Below are 19,414 nucleotides of genomic sequence, written 5' to 3' on the forward strand. Positions count from 1 at the left end.
AAATAAATAAAATCAGCTTCTCTAAGTTTCGCTTGGTTTACGTGTCATTCTTCTGGGATCGTTTTTCATTGAGAAAACAGGCAGCCCTAGCCACTCTGTCAGGGAAACCTTTGAGTGCAGACCAGCTCTGCTCCTGCTCTCAGGAGCCTTCCAGTCTCATGCTCCAAAGCCCTCAGGTTACCCTGTGCTTCAGCCATGTCTTGAGATAAGGCAGCGCCAGCCACACAAAGTAGCTCATGACAGTGCTAATCACCCCCTGCAAAATGCTGACAGTCCCGACGCTGAAGTAACGCCACATGTAAATGTGCCCTAACTCACAAGCCCAAAGGTCCACTCGAGCACTCTAGTTTACCCTCCTGGACAGCAATTTGCAGGATTAGAGGGCAGAGTTTAACACTTTGCAAGTGAAAGTTTGGAAGGCAGGATTTCATAGTCACTGGCTTGTGTAAAAGTGAAGTAGTTCCCACCACAGCCAGTGCAAGTGCTTCAGCTACAGAAATGAGAGCAAGATCAAGCCCTGAGCAACTCTAAATCAGAGGACTCTCCCATTATTTATAAACTGGCTTTCATCAAGCTTCTTTTTCAACCTGGCAAATAAGTGACTCCCTAAAATCTGAACTTATCGGAACTAATTTCATGAGAAGACAGGCTCAAAGTTAATTAAAAATATTCCAATTTTTTTTTTTTTTTCATCTGCTTATGCACAGAACAGAATACTAGCAATGTTAGTCATCTTAACTCTCATTTTCTAGATAGGTAGCTTCTAAAATACTGATGCACTCCCTTCCCTTAAAGAGGCAGAATGTCTACAACAAGGCATTGTGATCCTTCCTGTCATTGATCTCTTTTAGGAGAAGTGAGAGATAGATCACTTCTCCAGTGAGAAGCTCACTTCTCGAGCTGCAATAACAAACACCTCCTGAGCCCTCGTCACTCCTTCCATAGCAAAATTCTCCAGCCCCTTCCTTTGGAACAGGAGCTGAAAGTCATATGGAAAAACACTGTGTTCTGACCCTTCCTCCACAGTCCAAAGTGCTGAACAAAAATGCACATAATTTGTGGTTTTGAAAATGCAGCCGGTCCCAGTACTGAACCCTGCCCTGCCCGGGGCAGCTGGTGCTGCAGGGCCTGATCCAACCTAAGCTGGAGAATGAGGACACGGAGAAATTCTGCCATCAAAAGCTGCTTCTGCTCACTTCTGAGTTATGTGCATGGCATCCAAGGAAGCCCTGGAGAGGTGTCAACTCTTCACCACACTGGCTGCCACAAGGTTTAGGTTCTGCTACAAATCACAGAATTGCTCGGGCTGAAAGAGACGTTCTTAAAGACCCTCCAGTCCCACATCCTTGCCATGGGCAGAGCTGCCACCCACTAGATGCGGCTGCTCAGGGCCCCATCCAACCCAGACTTCAGTTCTGGGAAGCAGCACCTACAGATTCTCTGAGCAGTCTGTCAGTGCCTCACCATGATCTCAGTAAAGAATTTCTTCCTAACATCTAACCTAAGTCTCCTCTTTTAGTTTAAAGCCATTCTTCCTTGCCATATCTATCAGGCTGTGTAAAAAGTTGGACCTCCTCTTGCTCATAAGCCTCCTTTAAGTACTGGAAGGTCACAACAAGGTCTCCCTGGATCTAGCCTTCTCTTCCCCAGCTCCAACAGCCTGCCTCCATAATGTGATTTATCATTTTATTTCTGAGCCTGCATATATTAATGTACTAGGGGAGGAAATGCCTCTGTGAATGATGAAAAGACACTGTTGTTTTCTCAATACTGTGTTTAACCTGGATTTTGCCGACAATAGTCAGGTACGCAATCAAATCCTTGAGCTGTACTGCATGCACATATGGATGCTTATATTGAAAGCACTGATACTGTCATGACTGGAATTGCCAATGCTCTCTCTGCTGGGGACCACCCCATGGCAGAGGTGTGTGAGAGAACCAGCCTTGCAAACCCACCATCCAAGCACAGGAACACACAGCCTCCCTCTGCACAGGTCACCAATGGTTCCCCAAAGGAAAGGACTGGGCAAAGATGCACATGCTAACCATGAGAACAAAATATTGATTGTACAAGCCATGTCTGATTTATGCCACAGACTGACACAGGTCAATACATCTTCTTCAGTATCTACTTTTTTCATTCTTTTACCCGAACTCTTGTTGGCTCAAAGGGTAACACTACCCAGCAGACTCGCAAACAAATCCACATTCTCAGTGTGGCAAGGCAGAGGTGTGAATGCAATGGATCCACCAGAGCCAGGGAGAATTTCAGTGACACTGCAGATGTCTGTTCCTGCTCACAGAGCTCAGGGAGCCAGCTGGCTGCTCCACTACCTAATCCTTTTAACATCAGCCCCCGGCACCTCAAGAGTCAAAAGTCAGCCACAATGCTGGTTTGAACATTCATTTTTTTTCCTTTTAATTCGTTTCCACCTACGTTTTGATCCACAAGGGAAGAAAAAACATTTTCAAGACTTTTTTTTCTGGCGAATACAGGCATTGCCCTGTTCTGTCACTGATAGCTGAGATGTCAGAAGCTCCCATTTTGGAAGAGAAGCATGAAATGCTGCAAGAGCTGTTAACATGGTATCAGCAGGGCAACATAGGAACCATTGCCATTTTAATTACATGAGCATATCCCTTCACTTTCCTAAGGAATTATTTTTAATTACTGACAGACATGTGGTGGCATTAAATTGGAGGGTCAAATCTTGCCCTGGTGTATCACTGCAATTACATCCACAATAAATTTGGCTGCTGTGCATAAACCCGGGGGCAGAGGTAAGCAATATGCTGGACTCCTACAATTCTCATTCTGGAGTTACCAGAAGAAACAGATCTCCCATCACCCAGAGGGTTTTGGCTGAGCCATCACAGATACTTCAGCAATAAGGAGAGCTGCCGCCGGTCAGGGAGGGAGCCTAAACACAACACACTAAAATGGGAAACTATGGCTGCAGATACATCCACAACAACCACAATTAAATATCTGCACAAAGGTTATTTAACCTATGGAGCTGAGGGACAGTCTTGTATCTTCAGAATTCCTGTGATAACCACAGTAATTTTCAGGCTTGTACTCAGATAGCATGGAGGTCTGATAAACATTTGTCAGTGTTGTTGCAAAGTGGACTTGTTTCACAAACACACGCTTTGGAAGAAATTGTATTTTTTGGAAACAATACAGATGCCATAAAGCAGAATCGTAACCGATAATAAAACACTATCAGATTCACATTGTTTTGCAATGTAAAGATTAGAATTGCTCGCTGTGCAGATCAACCTTATAAAAGAGAAGGCAACAGATGAGGAGCTCAACCAATTGCCTTCATGATTTTTGACAGAGGCAATAAACTTCAAGACAGTTTTGTTTTCATAGATATTTCCCTTTAACCAATTACGGCAGCACTAAACCACTCTGACGCACTAAATCAAAAGACAAAGGCTACTGACTCTCGTGGGTCAAAGTCACATTTGGGCACTGACCAACATGTATGTAGAATTTCTTAGGTTTTTGATAGCTAAGATTTAGGACTGTTCAACATGATAAAAGATTTTGTTTGTTTTTTAATTATTATTATTAATATTTTTTTTGTGGTGCACTCTTTTATAGCACAAATTGTTATTTCACATTTCAAGAATCAAAGAATCCAAGAATGGTTTGGGTTGGAAGGGACCTTTAAGGACATTAAAGTTCCATGAGTTCCAGCCCCCTGCTATAGGCAGGGACACCTTCCTGTAGACCAGGTTCTCAAATCCCCATCCAGCCTGGCCTTGAGTGCTTCCAGGGAGGGGGCATCCACAGCCTCACTGGGCAACCTGTTCCAGTGTCTCACCACCCTCACAGTAAAGAATTTCTTTCTGCTATCTAGTCTAAATCTTCCCTCTTTCAATTCAAAGCCATTTCCCCTCATCCTGTTGCTACCTGCCCTTACAAAATGTCACTTGCCAGCTTTCCTTTAGGCCCCCTCCAGGAACTGGAAGGTTGCAATAATGTCTCCTCAGAACCTTCTCTTCACCAGGCTGAAGAGCCCCAGCTCCCTCAGCCTGTCCTCAAAGGGGAAGTGCTCCAACCCTCTGATCATCCCAAAGTCTGTGAATTCACACTGTATGGCAGTGTGAATCAGGAGTAGAGTGGAATCAAGGCTTTAATGTGACCTGGAGCCTGTGCAGGCCAGACTGGCTCCATACACTGCTAAATAACTGCTCTGATACCCTGTGAGCCTCCTAAAGGGCAAAGCTGCTGTCTAATACCACAATTAGAAGAAGCCATTAGGACAGACATCTAATTTCTATGCATAACTTTAATTATAAAACAGTTCCTTAGATTAAAGTCTGGTGGAGGTCAGAAAAAAAGCATCCCTTTACCCTGGGCAGTGCCATCAGTGGAGGCTGCAAGTGAATAAGATTACACACAACTTCTGCTGTTCTGCAGGTTGTTTTCTCCATTCAAACTAAGATTACAGCTGACTTTCACCAGTCAGACATCCTTTTCCATCCCAGAACTACTGACTGCCTCAGTACAGCCACAATAATGATGGATCTTGTTCAGGTAGGAGGAACTTCACAGAGGAAGACAGATCAGAAGGTAAAAAGAAACCCTCAAAAACCAAACAAAATAATCCTCACAGTCTCTTGTTTATAGATTTCTCTTTGACAACTCGTGCCGGATGGTATCAGTTTGATGCCACATCTTACAAGCTTTGATTTTCTGCGCTTATGCAAGCATGGAAGACAGATACAGAGTTGGTAAAGATGAAGAATAGATACAAGGATATGAAAAAGTAATTTTTCATTTGAAAACCAATAACTTTTCTCACTTTAATTCTGTTCTTCACTTCTAGAATGAACTCTTTGCCAATTCTACTCTGGAAAAAACAGCGTGAACTAAAAGGAGGTCAGTCTTCCCCTGCTTTGCAGTTACCTTCTGCATCCCAAAGCGCACTGATCTCTTTTTCTGCAATAAAATTACCCTGTCTGCACAGGGGGGCCTATTAAACCACATATTTCTGAAACAGTCCCCCATGCTTCTCTGATCTCAATCAGTACAAGTGAAAACTCACGCCAAGCTTTTCTCCCAGATGAATGTGAAATGTGTGAATAAATTAACTTATAGTACATAATCCCTCTGAACTGATAAGGACATTTTGTCATGCCCACTGTTTGGCTTTTAAAACCACATGACGCTTAGTGGTTCTTCATCCATCCACGCAACTCGGCAGCCTCTACTTATGCCAAGGACTCAAAACAACCTGACAGAGGAGGAAACAAAATGCCTGTGGTATCAATAAGAAAACAAGTTGCAAAGGAAGGACAGGCAGGGGCTGGGGCATTCTCTCTGTTAATTCAAGAGACTTGAACTGCAGTGCTATGTTGGTCACTGTCTTGCCTTGAACAAACCTCTTCACCACTCTACCCCCAGCTTCCCCAGCCACACATTGTTGAGGTGCTTGTTCCATCAGCTTTGATAGAATCCTCCTATACAATAGAGTTTCAACCCCATAACCACTACATTGACAGCACAATGAGAATGGAAACCTCTGTGTGTCTGGAGCATCAGTCTCACTCATCTGAGAGCAGGAGCATTTCAAAGAAAGGCAAAGAAAATAATCCCTCTATGGCCTTCTCAAGCACGCACACTACTGTAACCAGAAGAGATTCAGGTCAAAACAGCAGCACATGTGATGCTGGCTCTATTTTTGAAAGTGTTCCCTTCCTAATCCAGAGCGTTTATGGCTATATAGACAAGTGCCCTAAGAGTACAGGAGAATAAAAACAAAGAACATGTCACAGCTATAAAGTTTTCTTCATATTTCCAGTGCATAGCAGTGGGAAGTCAAGGAATATTCGGATAAATATTAAATAACTGAATATTTTGTACTCCAAAATTCTCTGGATAACGACACAACTGCCAAAAAAAAAGCAGGAAAATCCTATAAAAAGTACCAACACTGCTGGTGGTAACTTGTAAAGACCATGGGAATTGCTAAGTCTATCCTTACACCTCAAGCATTCTCCTGCAGACTCCAGGCCGGATTTCACTGCTCACTCGATAATGATATACTGCCTTATTTATATAATCTCTGCAGGTCTGAACATGAAAGTACTGCATTTATCAACAGCAAGTGTTTACATGATTAGTTGATCTTCTCTTCAATTCCAGCTACTACATCTGGCCTGCATGATTCATCTTCCAGCCCAGTACAGCTCAGTTTAAGTGACAAACTGAAGTCTCACTCTATAGCTTAGAGATGCAGGTGTTAAACAGTTCTGCTGTGTGGATGGAACACAGCAATTTTAGAGTTCATCCATTGTTCTGAAACAGTCAAAGGCGGAGAATTAATAAATTCCTAAATAAATTAAAGTATTTATTTTCTGCCTGTCATCCAGCTTTACTGTACAAGCAAGGGTGTCTCAAGGATATTTTAATGAAAGCAATAATTTCAGAGCTATGCAGCAGTACATTACCAAAGTGACCCTTTGGCACCAGTGTTTAGGGATTTCAACTGGGTCAAGACATGACTGACTTAGGACCACTGACAAAGATGTTACATTTCAGGTCTTGCCAGTCTGTAGCAAAGATAAGAACTGGAACCAGCTTGATGATTGGAGGAAGGCTGCTCAAATGCTTCTGACCTGCTTGCTGTGATTTCATGCTTTCACCAGCAATATTCAAAACCTTGCAATCCTGGAGCTATTTAAACTACTAGCCTGTGTCACTGTTGTCTTGCATTTCAGAGTAATTTTCTTCCTGGTTGGTTTGTATGAACAAAACGCTACCATGAGTAGACACACATCGGTCTCTTCGTGAACCTTCCTTTCCGAAGGTATCTGAAGACAGGATTTGTCCACTTCTCTCAATAGTGGTGAATTGAAATCCTAGAGGAAAACTAATTTCTCACAATTACAGTGTATAATTTCTTGTACAATTATTAAAACCTCATGGAATAGGAACAGATTGTTAAAGGCACACACTTAAATACTAGAGATGTCTAAGTTATCTGAGTAGGCTTAGAGCTATCTGTGCAGGAGTTTTTAGCTGAAGTGAGTCTTTGTTACTTGAATACATTATTTAGAGTCCATTGAAATGCACAGCAGGTCACACAGGCCATTTGTCCCAAAACAGTGCCTACAGGACCATCCATGTGAAACAGACGATTAAAAGCATTTGGGAAAAGAGGGATTTAAGATTTGGAGCAGCTCTGGCAGGGTCTCAGGGCACTGACAGAAGGTACAACTCACAGCAGATACCCCCAGCTGGAATTCTTCATGGGCCCTCCTTCCCCACCTGTGAATAATCCATTGCCATTTCATCTGAGGTCAGCCTAATTAAAGCCTCCAATCCCTGCAGACTAAACCCCAATCTGGCCTCATTCTCCTCACATTGTGATCAGTCAGCAGGCTTCTCCTGAAGAGAATCAATCAGGCTGCCTGATAGCTACACACCACCAAGGAGCATACTGAGATGTACTAATTACAAAGACAGCTGTCCTGCCTTACCAACCCAATGTCAAGACAGTCAACGCCAGCTTGTTGCAATGCTCAAGAGGACAAAGCCACCTGCCTATGTCATGCACTGCTCCATGTCTGCTGGGGCTGCATACAAATAAATTGCACAAGGTGACATCCTGACCCTCCAGGTCAGCAGGGACTCCGTGGAACCAACACAGACTAAGACTCCACCCATATTCTGTTTTTAGTGCTTTTATTCCTCTGCACCAGACTCTCCAACAATGCCCTACAGGTTGTTTGTGGTGTTTTTTTATTTGACACCATATTGGCAGGCCAGTCATGTAAGTTCCTTTCTTTATCTAAAAGCAGTAAAAGAATCCTTCTGTAATGTGATTTCTTCTTGACTGCATGGCACAGATCATGGGGATTAGACTAAATGATGTCCAAAGGTCCCTTCCAACCCCTGTGATCCTGTGATTAGCTATTTCTAAGTATCATACGTTTACTGCTGAAAGGCCCAAAGGTTTATCAGGAAGTAAAAAATTAAGACAAAAATAATTGAAAGAATCTGTTACTAAAATAAATTTCATCTTGCATGGCCAAAGCCTGACAGAGTGGTGAAGCCTTGTCCTGGAACTATCCTTCTAAGAACCTACTGCTGTCTACTTCTAACATCTACCGCAGTATTACTAAAAGTAATCTCATACTTCAGTATGTGAAGTTCTTGAAGTAGCTAGGTTCTGGCTGAAATACAGCGTCACTTCAGCAGAACATCCCGAAATAGTACTACGGATAACTTGTTGCCACTGTTTCAATTCTCCTTGCTTTCCTTCAATGACAAAATCAAGCAGCCCTTTCTCAGACTGCAACTCCACACAAGATGATGTAGGAGCTAACATCGCATTCCTCTGAAGGACAAAAGATGCCAGCTCATAAAGCACAAGGAGAGCCAAAGAGGAACCATAAATCGAAATGACACTGCATTGCTCTGTGTTTCAGTGCTGGGACACTGACCTGCCACTTTCTCTTGGTCTGGTCACACACCATTCCTTCAGGACCACATGCCCGAATTCCATTTAGGATGTGAGAGCCTTCTGTTTGTGGGCTAACCTGTGTTTTTCATCTATGTAACTGCTACTGAAATACAGCACCTAAACCTGAAGTACAATAAAGGAGGATGCGTAACTGGAAAGCATTTAGAGAAGGGCCATGAGAGTAAAGACCAGACCAAAAAGAAAAGCAGTGAGGGTCTTGAGTAAGAGCCTTGAGGAGCTCACCAGTGAGAGAGCTGCGAGGTCTTGATGGTACTCTGCAAGAACCTAAAACAAGAGCATACCTTCAACAGCAGTTTCTAAAACACAGCAGATAAAGACACAGTGAGGATGAAAATCAATGGAAGACATATTCAAATGAGAAGGCACAACATTTTTTGCCACTCTCTGTACTCACTGGAACAGCTCACTTGTGGTAGTGGGACCCACTAAAACCACCAAGCACAAAGAGAATACTGGGCATCTTCCTTCTTCCAGCAGGTGGTTTTCCTGACTGCTTGCCATGCAGCTGGTTAGACTAAATGATCTCAGCAGCTCCCTTTCATTTGTGGATAAAACAATTTATTTATTTAGGAAAGCTAAATGCTGCCTGCTTTAACCTTTGGTACTGGAACTCCCAAAGATTGACTTTGCATCAAAGATAGGAAGGAGACACACAGCTACTGACCTGCAGCACATGTCATCATCCAGAGCTGTGCTTCCCACACAAAAGCTTCATCAGGGCAGAAACAAGTTCATTTCTTATGCAAGTATTTGACAGTCCAGCATGGGAAGTTTGGCTGAGCTTTTACTGTGGCTGACTGTCTACAAAGACACAGGCCGCAGAACTGCACACAAGCTTAGATTAAGTCATTATAAATCCTTCACGTGTTTGTCACAAATTAACAAAAATATCCTTCACATTATCGATTCCAGTGTTAAAAAAAGGGAAAACCCTGCAACAACAATAAATAATAGCTCCAAAACCTTAACGATTTAATAAAAAAAGTTCGATTTGATTCTTTAACTGAGCGTGGAGTTCATGTGTTTGTTTTGTGGCCATGATGGCTAGGAACTTCCTAGCTCAGTACCAAGAACCAGACTAAAGCAAAGCTAAGTTAGCACTTGATCACATCCTTTTTCAGTACTGGGGCCACAAGCAGTTTCTCTGATGTGTTTTGTGCCTGAATACAGTTTAATCCCTCAGTAGACCATAGAAGGCAGCTATGAAAGACAGAGCTGACGTAATGCAGTCATGCTGCTTTCTCAAGCAAGTAAACTTTAGAGCGCACTTCCTTCTTTGAAGAAAAGATAGGAACTAAGAAACTATCTCCTGAGGAGTCCTCTTACTACTTCATGTATCTAGTCTTCTGAGTGAAAGTCATTATAAGAAATTACCCAGGCTTCAGTCATAGCCAATACTTTACATGAGTAAATTAGGAACGCCATAAAATATTCTGCTGAGCAGCTTCGAGTTGCTGGGAAACCAGAGGTCAGGCAGCACTCAAAGGGCAGATTATTCCCATCTCGGCAAAGGCACAGGGCTCCATTCAGTGTGCAGCCTTGGCTCACTACAGGCTGCAGTGGCGTGCAACCCAGCAGCCTGAGGGACGAGCACCACTCAGCTGCCCCATGACCACTGTGGACCACTCTGCATCACAGCACCCCTTTTGTCTCTGTGTGGCACTTGCTATTTCAAATCATCATCAAGGGTACGCTTCCATCTGGAGTGCCCAGGACATCCAGGGGTTTACAGAGCTGTGCTTAAGCAGCGTTGCAGCCTTGCAGAGGTCCCTAGATTTGCAGAGGGTTGAAGACCTGCTTTAAGTTTTAAAAGCAGGAAGAAACCAGTAAGACTGCAATTCTGATACTTTTAAAGTCTAGAAGGGAAATCAAAATTTACAGAAAGTTGTGAAGATCTCCACAATTAGCAGAGATAATCTGTCTGGCTGACATCAAGAGTCGCATAATGGTTCAGATAAATGACCCAGCTTAATCCCATATAAGCAGTATGCTAATTACTTCTACTTCTTTTATCTCAGATAGCATCAGTCTAACTTTGGTATTTCTCTTAGAATTTGGTCCTTCATACTTCTTCTCTTCTATCCTCATGCTTTTTTACACTATGAATTCAGGACTTGCCCTGGAGATCTACAACCAACCAGACAGCAAGATACCAAGGCCAAGAGAATGAGTGAATGTTTGAAAGAAAGGACAGAAAATGAAGGTGGCAGCTGTTTGTTCTATATGTGTGTATCACAGAAAAAGGCAACAAAATACGTTCCTCTTGGACTCCTTTGTTATAATGCAACAGATGCCCCCTCTTTAATTAAGACTTGGAAACACTCCCACATAAGTTCTTTGATGTTTTGAAGAACCACATCAAAATCAAATTAGATTTATCTAATAATTCAGATTTTTTTTCCTCCTTGAACAAACAAAAAGCCATTTTACTGATTTCCTTATATGTTATCTAAACAAAAGACGGAGAAACTCTTTCCCCCAAACTCTCTTGCAGATCACAGCCACTTCTGCTGCCACCATCTGTGCATGTACACATACACACAGAATGAATTGTAATAGATGGTAAAAATGACATAAGCACCTAATTAAATTAACCTTCAACCACTTCAATGATTTCAGTGGGATGCCACTGTCCATCTCCACTAAGCATGCAAATGTTACATTCAGGGATGCTTATCAATGGCCCTTTGTTTTGCTAAGGCAAGTTCCATCTTTTCTTAGTGCTTCTTCTTACATGAAGCACGCTCTTTGTTGACTCATCTATTTTTTAAGACAATCCTGTGGAGAAAAGCTCTGCCCTAACTTAGAATTTTACAACCTGCTGTGTTACATTTAATTAAGAACATGGCTCTTTCTGTCATTTAAAACTGGATTTTCCTCTATCCATCTTCACTCTAATTAGAAAATCTGGAAAATACAATATTGAGACTCCCTGACCAGGATAGCATTGTAGACTGCATGTCACTGGAACAAGAGATGTAAAAAATTCCTTCTGCCTCTGCACAGATGACTCGCAACTTCAGTCTGGGTAGACAAGTGTAGGAGAGCTGCACATATGCCTCACTACTCTTCAAAGCTGTGTGACAAGAGGCATTGTGGCTACAGGGACTCTATTACGTGCAGGCCAGCACATCCAGAGCAGCATAAATAACTAAAGCAAAGCTTCTGACATGCACTTAGAGCTCATTGAAGCCAATGAGATGCACATGCCCTTAAAGGACTCAGCTGATGTGAGATGGTCTGAGTCGTACATGCCAGTGGTAACAGAGAAACAGCAATTTTTGATGTCTACACATTATTTTCTCCTCAGATAAATTCCTAGGCTGGCACTAAGTATTCAACAAAGCATAACCCCTTCAAGTTTCATAATTTTTGCCTTTGAAAGACTACTCAGTTAATGGTAATGTAGCTCAAATGCTGGACACGATCCCTTTTTGGCTAAAGACGCACAAATTGCGTGACTGGCAAATGTTCTTTTCATGCTTAATCTGGGGCAGCCACTCATTTGAGAAAGCCGATGGCACTGAGGCTTTGGCATTCATCTGGCTTTCTGAAAGGGGATATCTTCTCTTAAGCTACTTTATCTTTGATCGTAAGTTTGGGCTCCCCAACAACCTTACTTAATACATACCTAATATTTAAGGTTTACAGAGAGTAAGTTTCAGAAATACTGTGATATATCTCAGCCTGTTAACTCTGAAAATATCGCACAGCACTGAGAATTTCGCGACAAACTTGCCTTTTCTACACTAAACATTGTGCAATGCTCACAGGTGTGTGAGACAGTCCAAGGCGTCAGCCAAAACTGTAAACTTCTCAGTGGCCTGTATGATTTACACAGTGCCAAGCATTTCCTGGCTCGTGTGCAGAAAACCTGGAGCTTCACAGAATGGAATGCCTAAATAAAGTGTATACTTGCCCCATGCTTGGGACTGAACAACAAAATGAAGAGCATACAGGAAGGCAGCAGAGTTTAGCTTCCAACCACCTCTGTAGCCAAGCTCCAAGGAGCCTTGGCCTGCTGTCCAGCTCACTACTGTTGGAAAGGGGAGATTGTCAGGAAGCTTGGAGGAGAAAGACCAACAGAAGCAACCTCAAACACCATCATGCTTTCGCACCAAACTTCCTGTAGATTAGACTGATTACCATCGCACAGACACAATTCAGCAGACATCCTACAACATAGCAACAGTGCAAGGAATGGACATGTCTCATTGTTTAGGCTTATAAACTGCCAAAAACCACTAGATAAGAGATTCCGTGTGTAAAGTAGGCAACAGGCTGCTTTGATGCCCTTTCAGCAAATCTTTCCTATTTAAAATATGTTATGAGGCAATTGCAGATGCTCTGGAGTGTATTTAGTCCTCACTAATCTATCACAGAGAGTTTTTCTCCCATGAAGTCTTAGTTTGCAGTACCCTGTGATTAAATTAAGAAACGTTACATATATACATGAACACAGACACAATTAAAATAGAACAAAAAAAGTTTAAGAACTAACACAAATCCACTATTAAACAACATTACATTCTGCTCAACATAAATGAGGCTCTGAGGGTGTCTCTGACAATGCTTTAAATAGCTGTGACAGTGCTACAGCTTTCAGCTTCTTTCTATCAGCAATCCAGCTGTGTCAGCAAAAAAGACTGTTATGCTTCTATTTATGTCACAATGTGCACAGGTTGTAAATACATGTTTTTGAATAAGCTAAAAAAAAACCAAAAACAATGTTACCTTTTTGAAGCTATGCAGTTTTAGCAGAAAAATTACTAAGTACACTTAATTCATGTTCCTCACAACAAAAATACCTACTTTTTGATCTACCACCACTGTTACAAGCTGAGGTTTGAAAGGACATAACATCAGAGAGAGAGGAACCATCGGGACTGATGAGAATCCCTTTCCCCAGTTCCACATGCACTTTATCAGATTGTATCACCTCCATCTATATTTGCAAGGCAAATCCAGGGTTGCTCTTGAGACCAGAATAAAACTCCCATAGTTTTCAACAATGCAGGATCCAACCCATTCCCTTCCTAACAGGTTCTCTCAAGCAATTTTATCCTAATTTTCAACCCTGTGGCTGAATTCTAATGCTTGCAGAGGCGAGTTCTTTAAGTGGAAAAGCAAGAGTAAAATGCAGATCTCAGAACAGAGCTATTTGACTTGCAGGGCTGGGGCATTTGCTTCACAGGGGACAGAAGGGGGCAACTGACACAAAGCAAACTCTGTACTGCTGTAATAATGTCTTTCCCATTACTACAGATATACATATTTTAAGCATACTCTGTTCCTTGTGTTTCTATAGTAAAAGAATCACCGTCTCAAAAGTGTCCCATCAAGTTTCACTGGAAGCACGAAAACATTAATTTAGACCTCTGGATGCTGCTTATCTCTTTGCTGGACTTCCTCACACCCAAATGCACGCTGCCACTTTCTATAGTGTAGTCAAAGCCAAACTACAGCCTTGCCTTACACTCAAATGAATTGCAGGAGTACTGCTTTCCTCAGCTTTACATAGCTAGTTCTCCTGAATCTACACCACAAATTCCTGAACAGCAGAAAAGATCTTTCTGCCCCAAAGCAGCCCACCAGTACAGCTCCCATCATTGCATACACACTCAGTGCTAGCTCTGCTTTTTCTTGCTCTGCGAACAATCATTCCTTTAACTTAAAGAGAGAGCGTGTTTTATTAAAGCAGACTGCTTGAAAGGAAAGCTCTTCTGGTGCTTGAAATTATGATCAGACCAGTAGTTTAGTCATCTGTTCATAAATCTGATTCTGCAAGCACTCAGCCTCCTTAAAAGAAAAGACCAGACCAGAAACATTTTCCATACAAATTGCTCAGCCAAACTCAGCTTTTTCTCTTTCTACAAGTCCACCACAGCTCCAAGCATGCAAGATCAAAATTATTAAGAAACAAACAAACAAAAAACCCCACAAATAAATGCACAAATTAAACTCCTTACCTTATAAGGATTTTTTACCCTTCAGCGTTCCCCCATTGTGAAAAACTGAATCTTTAGCAGTGGCAGCTACGCACACATGCACAGACACACACAAACCAGGGCTTTCTTCAGCTCACTCGTATTTCAAGTCTTTCATGTGATATCTTTGGCTGTACTTGCTTAATTCATTCCTGCTGCACTCAAAGGAAGTCAAGCCTGGCGAGGGCTGGCTCTGCAGCAACCGCTGTAGATATTCCTGACTAACAGGACAGCGGGGCTAATCTCACTTTATAAGCATCAAGAATGTAAATATATTTCACGGCCAAATTCCTAAACCTTAAGAGATAAAGTGCACAAAATGCCCTAAGACACAGTTCAGCAAGGGAGTTACGAATGCTGAAGTTTTTGCTATAGAACAATACTCTCCACCCCAGCTTCACTTCTGGAGCTTTAACGGTGGCTATTTATCATGGGCTGTGCATATTCCCTTGCAGTAGTTACCATGAGAACACACTGCACAGGATTTGAATGTAAATTGCAACCTAGAGATGTGGGGGGATTTTTGTTGTTGTTGCAGTTAAAAAAGAGAACTCCCAAAGCCCGATGAAGTACACACTTTCTGCATGCACATATTTGCATGACAATGCTTGCAATTCAAAGGCTTGCTGTCCTGCACAAGAAGGAAGAAAAGGCAAGCTCTTTGCTTGGTATATGTAAAAAAACTACTCCAAACTTGTGGTCAGCAGTTGTGGTTCTGCAAATGCCCATCCATGTCACAAATCACATATGAAGGAATTAATAAAGAAAAAAACAACTAGGTAGTGTAAAATCCAGAATAAGATGGGTGAGACTACCTGCTACTGCAGCGGTCTAAGTTCTTCCCACTTCACAAGTATCAGTTCAGAAAGAATTAACAACACAGCAAGTAATGTGCTTGAAAAATGCCATTTCAACTTTTCCACTAACCTGTTCTGGAGGCTGCATCACCCACAGCAGCGTTTGCTCACCCGCAGGCCACTGTACCACTCATGGGAGCACACCCCCAGGGTTACTGTCTGCAACCTGAAAATGTCTCCCACTGCTTACGGACAGACTCCTACCAAACTGTCGTTATACAAAATTTGGTGATTTGTGCTGCAAAACAACCTGCCAAATCTTTTTGCCTGCACTGCCTAGGATTTGATGTAACCTTTGCAATGCAGCAGCTGCTTTCTCCCAGGCAGAAACATCCCAGTTCTCTTTCCTTACCAAGGCGACTGAAAGATAAACACACTTTGCAAAGGGATGCTAGTCAGCCCTACTTAGTCGACAGCAAGCCTTGCTGAAGAAGAAGGACACACCTGTCTGGTGTAGCCTTATAAGAGGAATCACCTACTTGAGGCCAGCAAGCAGCTGTGTGGTGGGACAGGGACAAAGGGACACCCCAAGCAGCACTGCTGGCACACAGCTCAGAGACAACAGAAAGGCTGCACTGCCTGCACAGCACAAGACTCCTTGCAGGAACTGTCTTGTTCTGAGTGGATTCAGATCCACACGTAACATTACTGCTGGCACTTTGTGAGCTTTCCTTACACCCACTCTCTGATAACACTTTCACCTCAGGACTCCTCTAGTGCCTGGCCGAATTACTCAAGTGATATGCCAGGAAATGATGCAGCTGGGACATATTCCACAAGTCTTGATTTGAAGCTATGTAATTCTGTAAAACCCAAGGCGACAAGATCCAGGTAGCTGAATTAAGCAGCGTCAGCTGGGCGTGATGCCATACCTTATGACTGTGCCTTCCTGGGGAAGAATAAAGCCTTACAAGCTAGTTAAAGCACTAAGGATAGCTTGTGTTTGGCCCCGTGCACTTGTGGCAAGCAATGCAAAAGCAGGGAAACATGCTCTGATTTTGGGATATGGCTGGGCTCCTCAGCAGGATGAGCCTGCACAGCAGTGCTGGAAGCCATACCAGACTGCCTCGGCAAGTCGGATCCACGCTCAGAGCCTGCGGCTCTGCTTCCTTGAGCACCAGTGACAGCAGTAATTGGCAGTCAGATAGCCTACTTAAGACAAATATTTATTGAGAACGGCTGTGATTAAAGACAGATTTTAAAGTTTGGCAGAAAGGATCTCTAATACATGAGCCACTTCCACACCTGCAACTGAATAATACCAGACCTTAACTTTCTACAGACAGCACCACACACACCCTTTAGTTGTACCTAGGCCATGTAACATATTACCTTTACTTTCAAAGTATTACAGTGAAGCTGTACAGACGATGATCAGGATTTCTCTTCTCCCTTTTTAATGGATGTACCCTGTAATGTGCCAGCTCCCAGCACCAGTAAACACTGTAGCATTCCTGCAGAAGGCCTACCCCAAGGCTCTACAGCTGAGTCAGTAAACCATAAAGATGCCTCCATTTATGGTCTAACACTTTTTAGCTTTTAAATGCTGGGCTCCGCCTCTTTAGAAAAGCCACAAAGGCACCTACGCTCCAGTAAAGAGACCTAGAGTCTGCTGACTGACCAAGGCTGATGTACAGAGCACATGCTTGAGACACAACTGCAGTGGGATGTGCATAAAAATCTGAAGTTGGGTCACTGTATTAAGGATATATATATATATTAAATAAAGATTTCTAAAAGTAAAGATTTTACCCAGAAAACTAGCAATTCTGTGCCGAAAGTTTAATGAAATGGCCTGGAAGCTCAGAGTCCTCCCTACATCGAGGCTGCTCTTGCTGCAGTGGCATTATATTAGGTCTGTCCTTGTGCTTATTTCTGCAAAAAATAACTTATGAAGTAAATTCAGTAATTGATACGGTCATGGCTCAACAGGACAATATTCTAATTCTAATTCTAGCCTGACAACCAGTTCACACACTGCATTCACCAAACTTCTACTCACTCCACACCCCGTGTACAGTCGCCCCTGAAGATGGGACTAAGCTGTTCTCTCACTGTTTCTCTGTATCACATTCCCTGAGCTGTACTTCTAATTGGTGTTTAGGCTGTTATCATGCTATACTTATGTTTGTAATGATTCAGAGCTATTTTAAGAGCACAGTTTTTATTCAGACGCCAAGCGTTTATATCTTACTTCATACTAGAGGACATGCCGCTTACCACTCCAGCGTCTCATGACTCTTTAATGACCTATATCTCAAAGTGCATCGCAGGTGCCAAACAGTCTTACCTTGATCCTTTTAAATGGCTCTTCCCTCAGAAGTGCTGTTAGCAATCTTAGCGCCTGGGCACTGATTTTTCCAGAATGGATACACACCATGATGATAGGACTCCTAAGTAAAATCAGTCTTCACAGAATCCATTACAACTTTTGGTACCTACTTTTGCAGTAGGTTTACAGAACAGACTGAATTTTGTCTCATTTCTTTACCTCATCTAATTAAATTTTAAGGTTTAAAACATATATATATATGTATATATATATGTAAAATAATTGCACAGAAAAATAATTGCCCTTTCAGAGATCGCATGCTTCAGAGAAGGCTTGCATTTTGCCAGTGGCCAGTCTATCACTGCAACAGAGGAATGAGAGCAACAATACATGAGTAGAAAGTTAGGTGAATAGAAGCTTAGCAATTCTGTTCAAGCAACCGACTCCAGCACAGATTTCCTAAATACAAAAAGTGAAATTCTTACTTACATCAGAAATTTCATGCCAATTCTAATGAAGCCAGGATTTTCTCCACTAGGACCAAACTGGACTAAGAGCTGTGACTCTTTCATTTAACAGAAGAGAAGTGGATGTGCCTGTCTAAGTGTGTGAGAAAACAGCAGCTGCTGAACTCTCTGAAGTCTCAAGAACAAGGAATTACAGACGCAAGCTGTAATAATCAAAGTTTTAAAAGAGATGGGCCCAGATAAGGCTGTCCTAGAGAAAAATGCAGATGTTGGAAGTAGGGCCCACTCACAGTGATTATGTCAATATTAAGACTCAGAAGGAAAATTCTGAATGGAGAAAAGAACTTGAGAAGGCCATTAAGCAAACTGCCAAGATTGGCTCCTTCTGGCCACTGGGGGAATTTTGGCCTCTGGGAGTGGCTTGCAAAGAAAGTGTAGATCTTAAACTTACCTTGAACAGCACCAAGGCTTAACAAGTTTTTATTACCAGTAAACTTGGAAGAAACACGCATGTAGCTTGTTTTTTTAAAAAAACCTTTTTTTACAATTATTGAATATGCCTCAAAAGGACAGATGGAGAACATAAAGACAAGGTTGCAGGGATGAATCATCATCAGATAGAAAAGGAAGCATGAAAAAAAAAACACATGATGAAAAAAACAACAGAGAAAGTTGTGTCAAAGTTCAGAAGGATGAAATGATACGTAGTTCTGAATGCTGAATTGAAGGGAAATGAAGGAGAAAGGGCTTCATTAGCAGAAAACACTCATTAAGCATTCCAAGTGGAAAAGTTTCCAAGTTATGGCTAGTTCAGAAGAGACTGGAAACTGTGAAAACACACAGACTGATTGTTTAGGGGTCTCACAAAAATTAATGGGCCCTCTGTTCTTCTGTCTGAGGCCTGATTGCAGAAATGTCTTGTGACAAAAGGTCACGGGCTCTATGTGTTCTCTTTAGGAAATTGCTCTAATGAGTGTAGAACCTGCTTTGATATGTAAATATTTAGTAGTCTACTGCATACGCTGAATTGTTTTTGCTTGCCACTGTAACGTATTTGAAAATTAAACTTTTCATCAATTAAAAATCAAATGATTACTGTAAATTATCACATCTCTTATTCATCACGAATAAACTTTAATGAGTAAAAGAGCAAAGGAAGAACGGTAAGCTGCATATTCTGCTTTTCAAAGCTTTGAACCCCTTCCATTTGCTTATCCTCATTCACCTTCAGAATCCAAACCATACTTCTAGAGTAAAACACCTCTTGGGCACCCTCACCTCCTCTCCTCCAGAATTATAAGGATGCTCACTGATGGGTGTCA

At 42.1% G+C, this 19,414-nt stretch overlaps 1 protein-coding gene across 1 annotated transcript in view; it reads right to left on the reverse strand.

The window, feature by feature from the left end:
* The window catches only part of MYO10 (myosin X), a 144,844-nt gene that overhangs the window by 27,726 nt on the left and 97,704 nt on the right, over window positions 1-19,414 (reverse strand). The window lies entirely within an intron of this gene.

The sequence above is a fragment of the Coturnix japonica genome, chromosome 2 (assembly GCF_001577835.2).
Source record: "Coturnix japonica isolate 7356 chromosome 2, Coturnix japonica 2.1, whole genome shotgun sequence".
Taxonomy (NCBI): domain Eukaryota; kingdom Metazoa; phylum Chordata; class Aves; order Galliformes; family Phasianidae; genus Coturnix; species Coturnix japonica.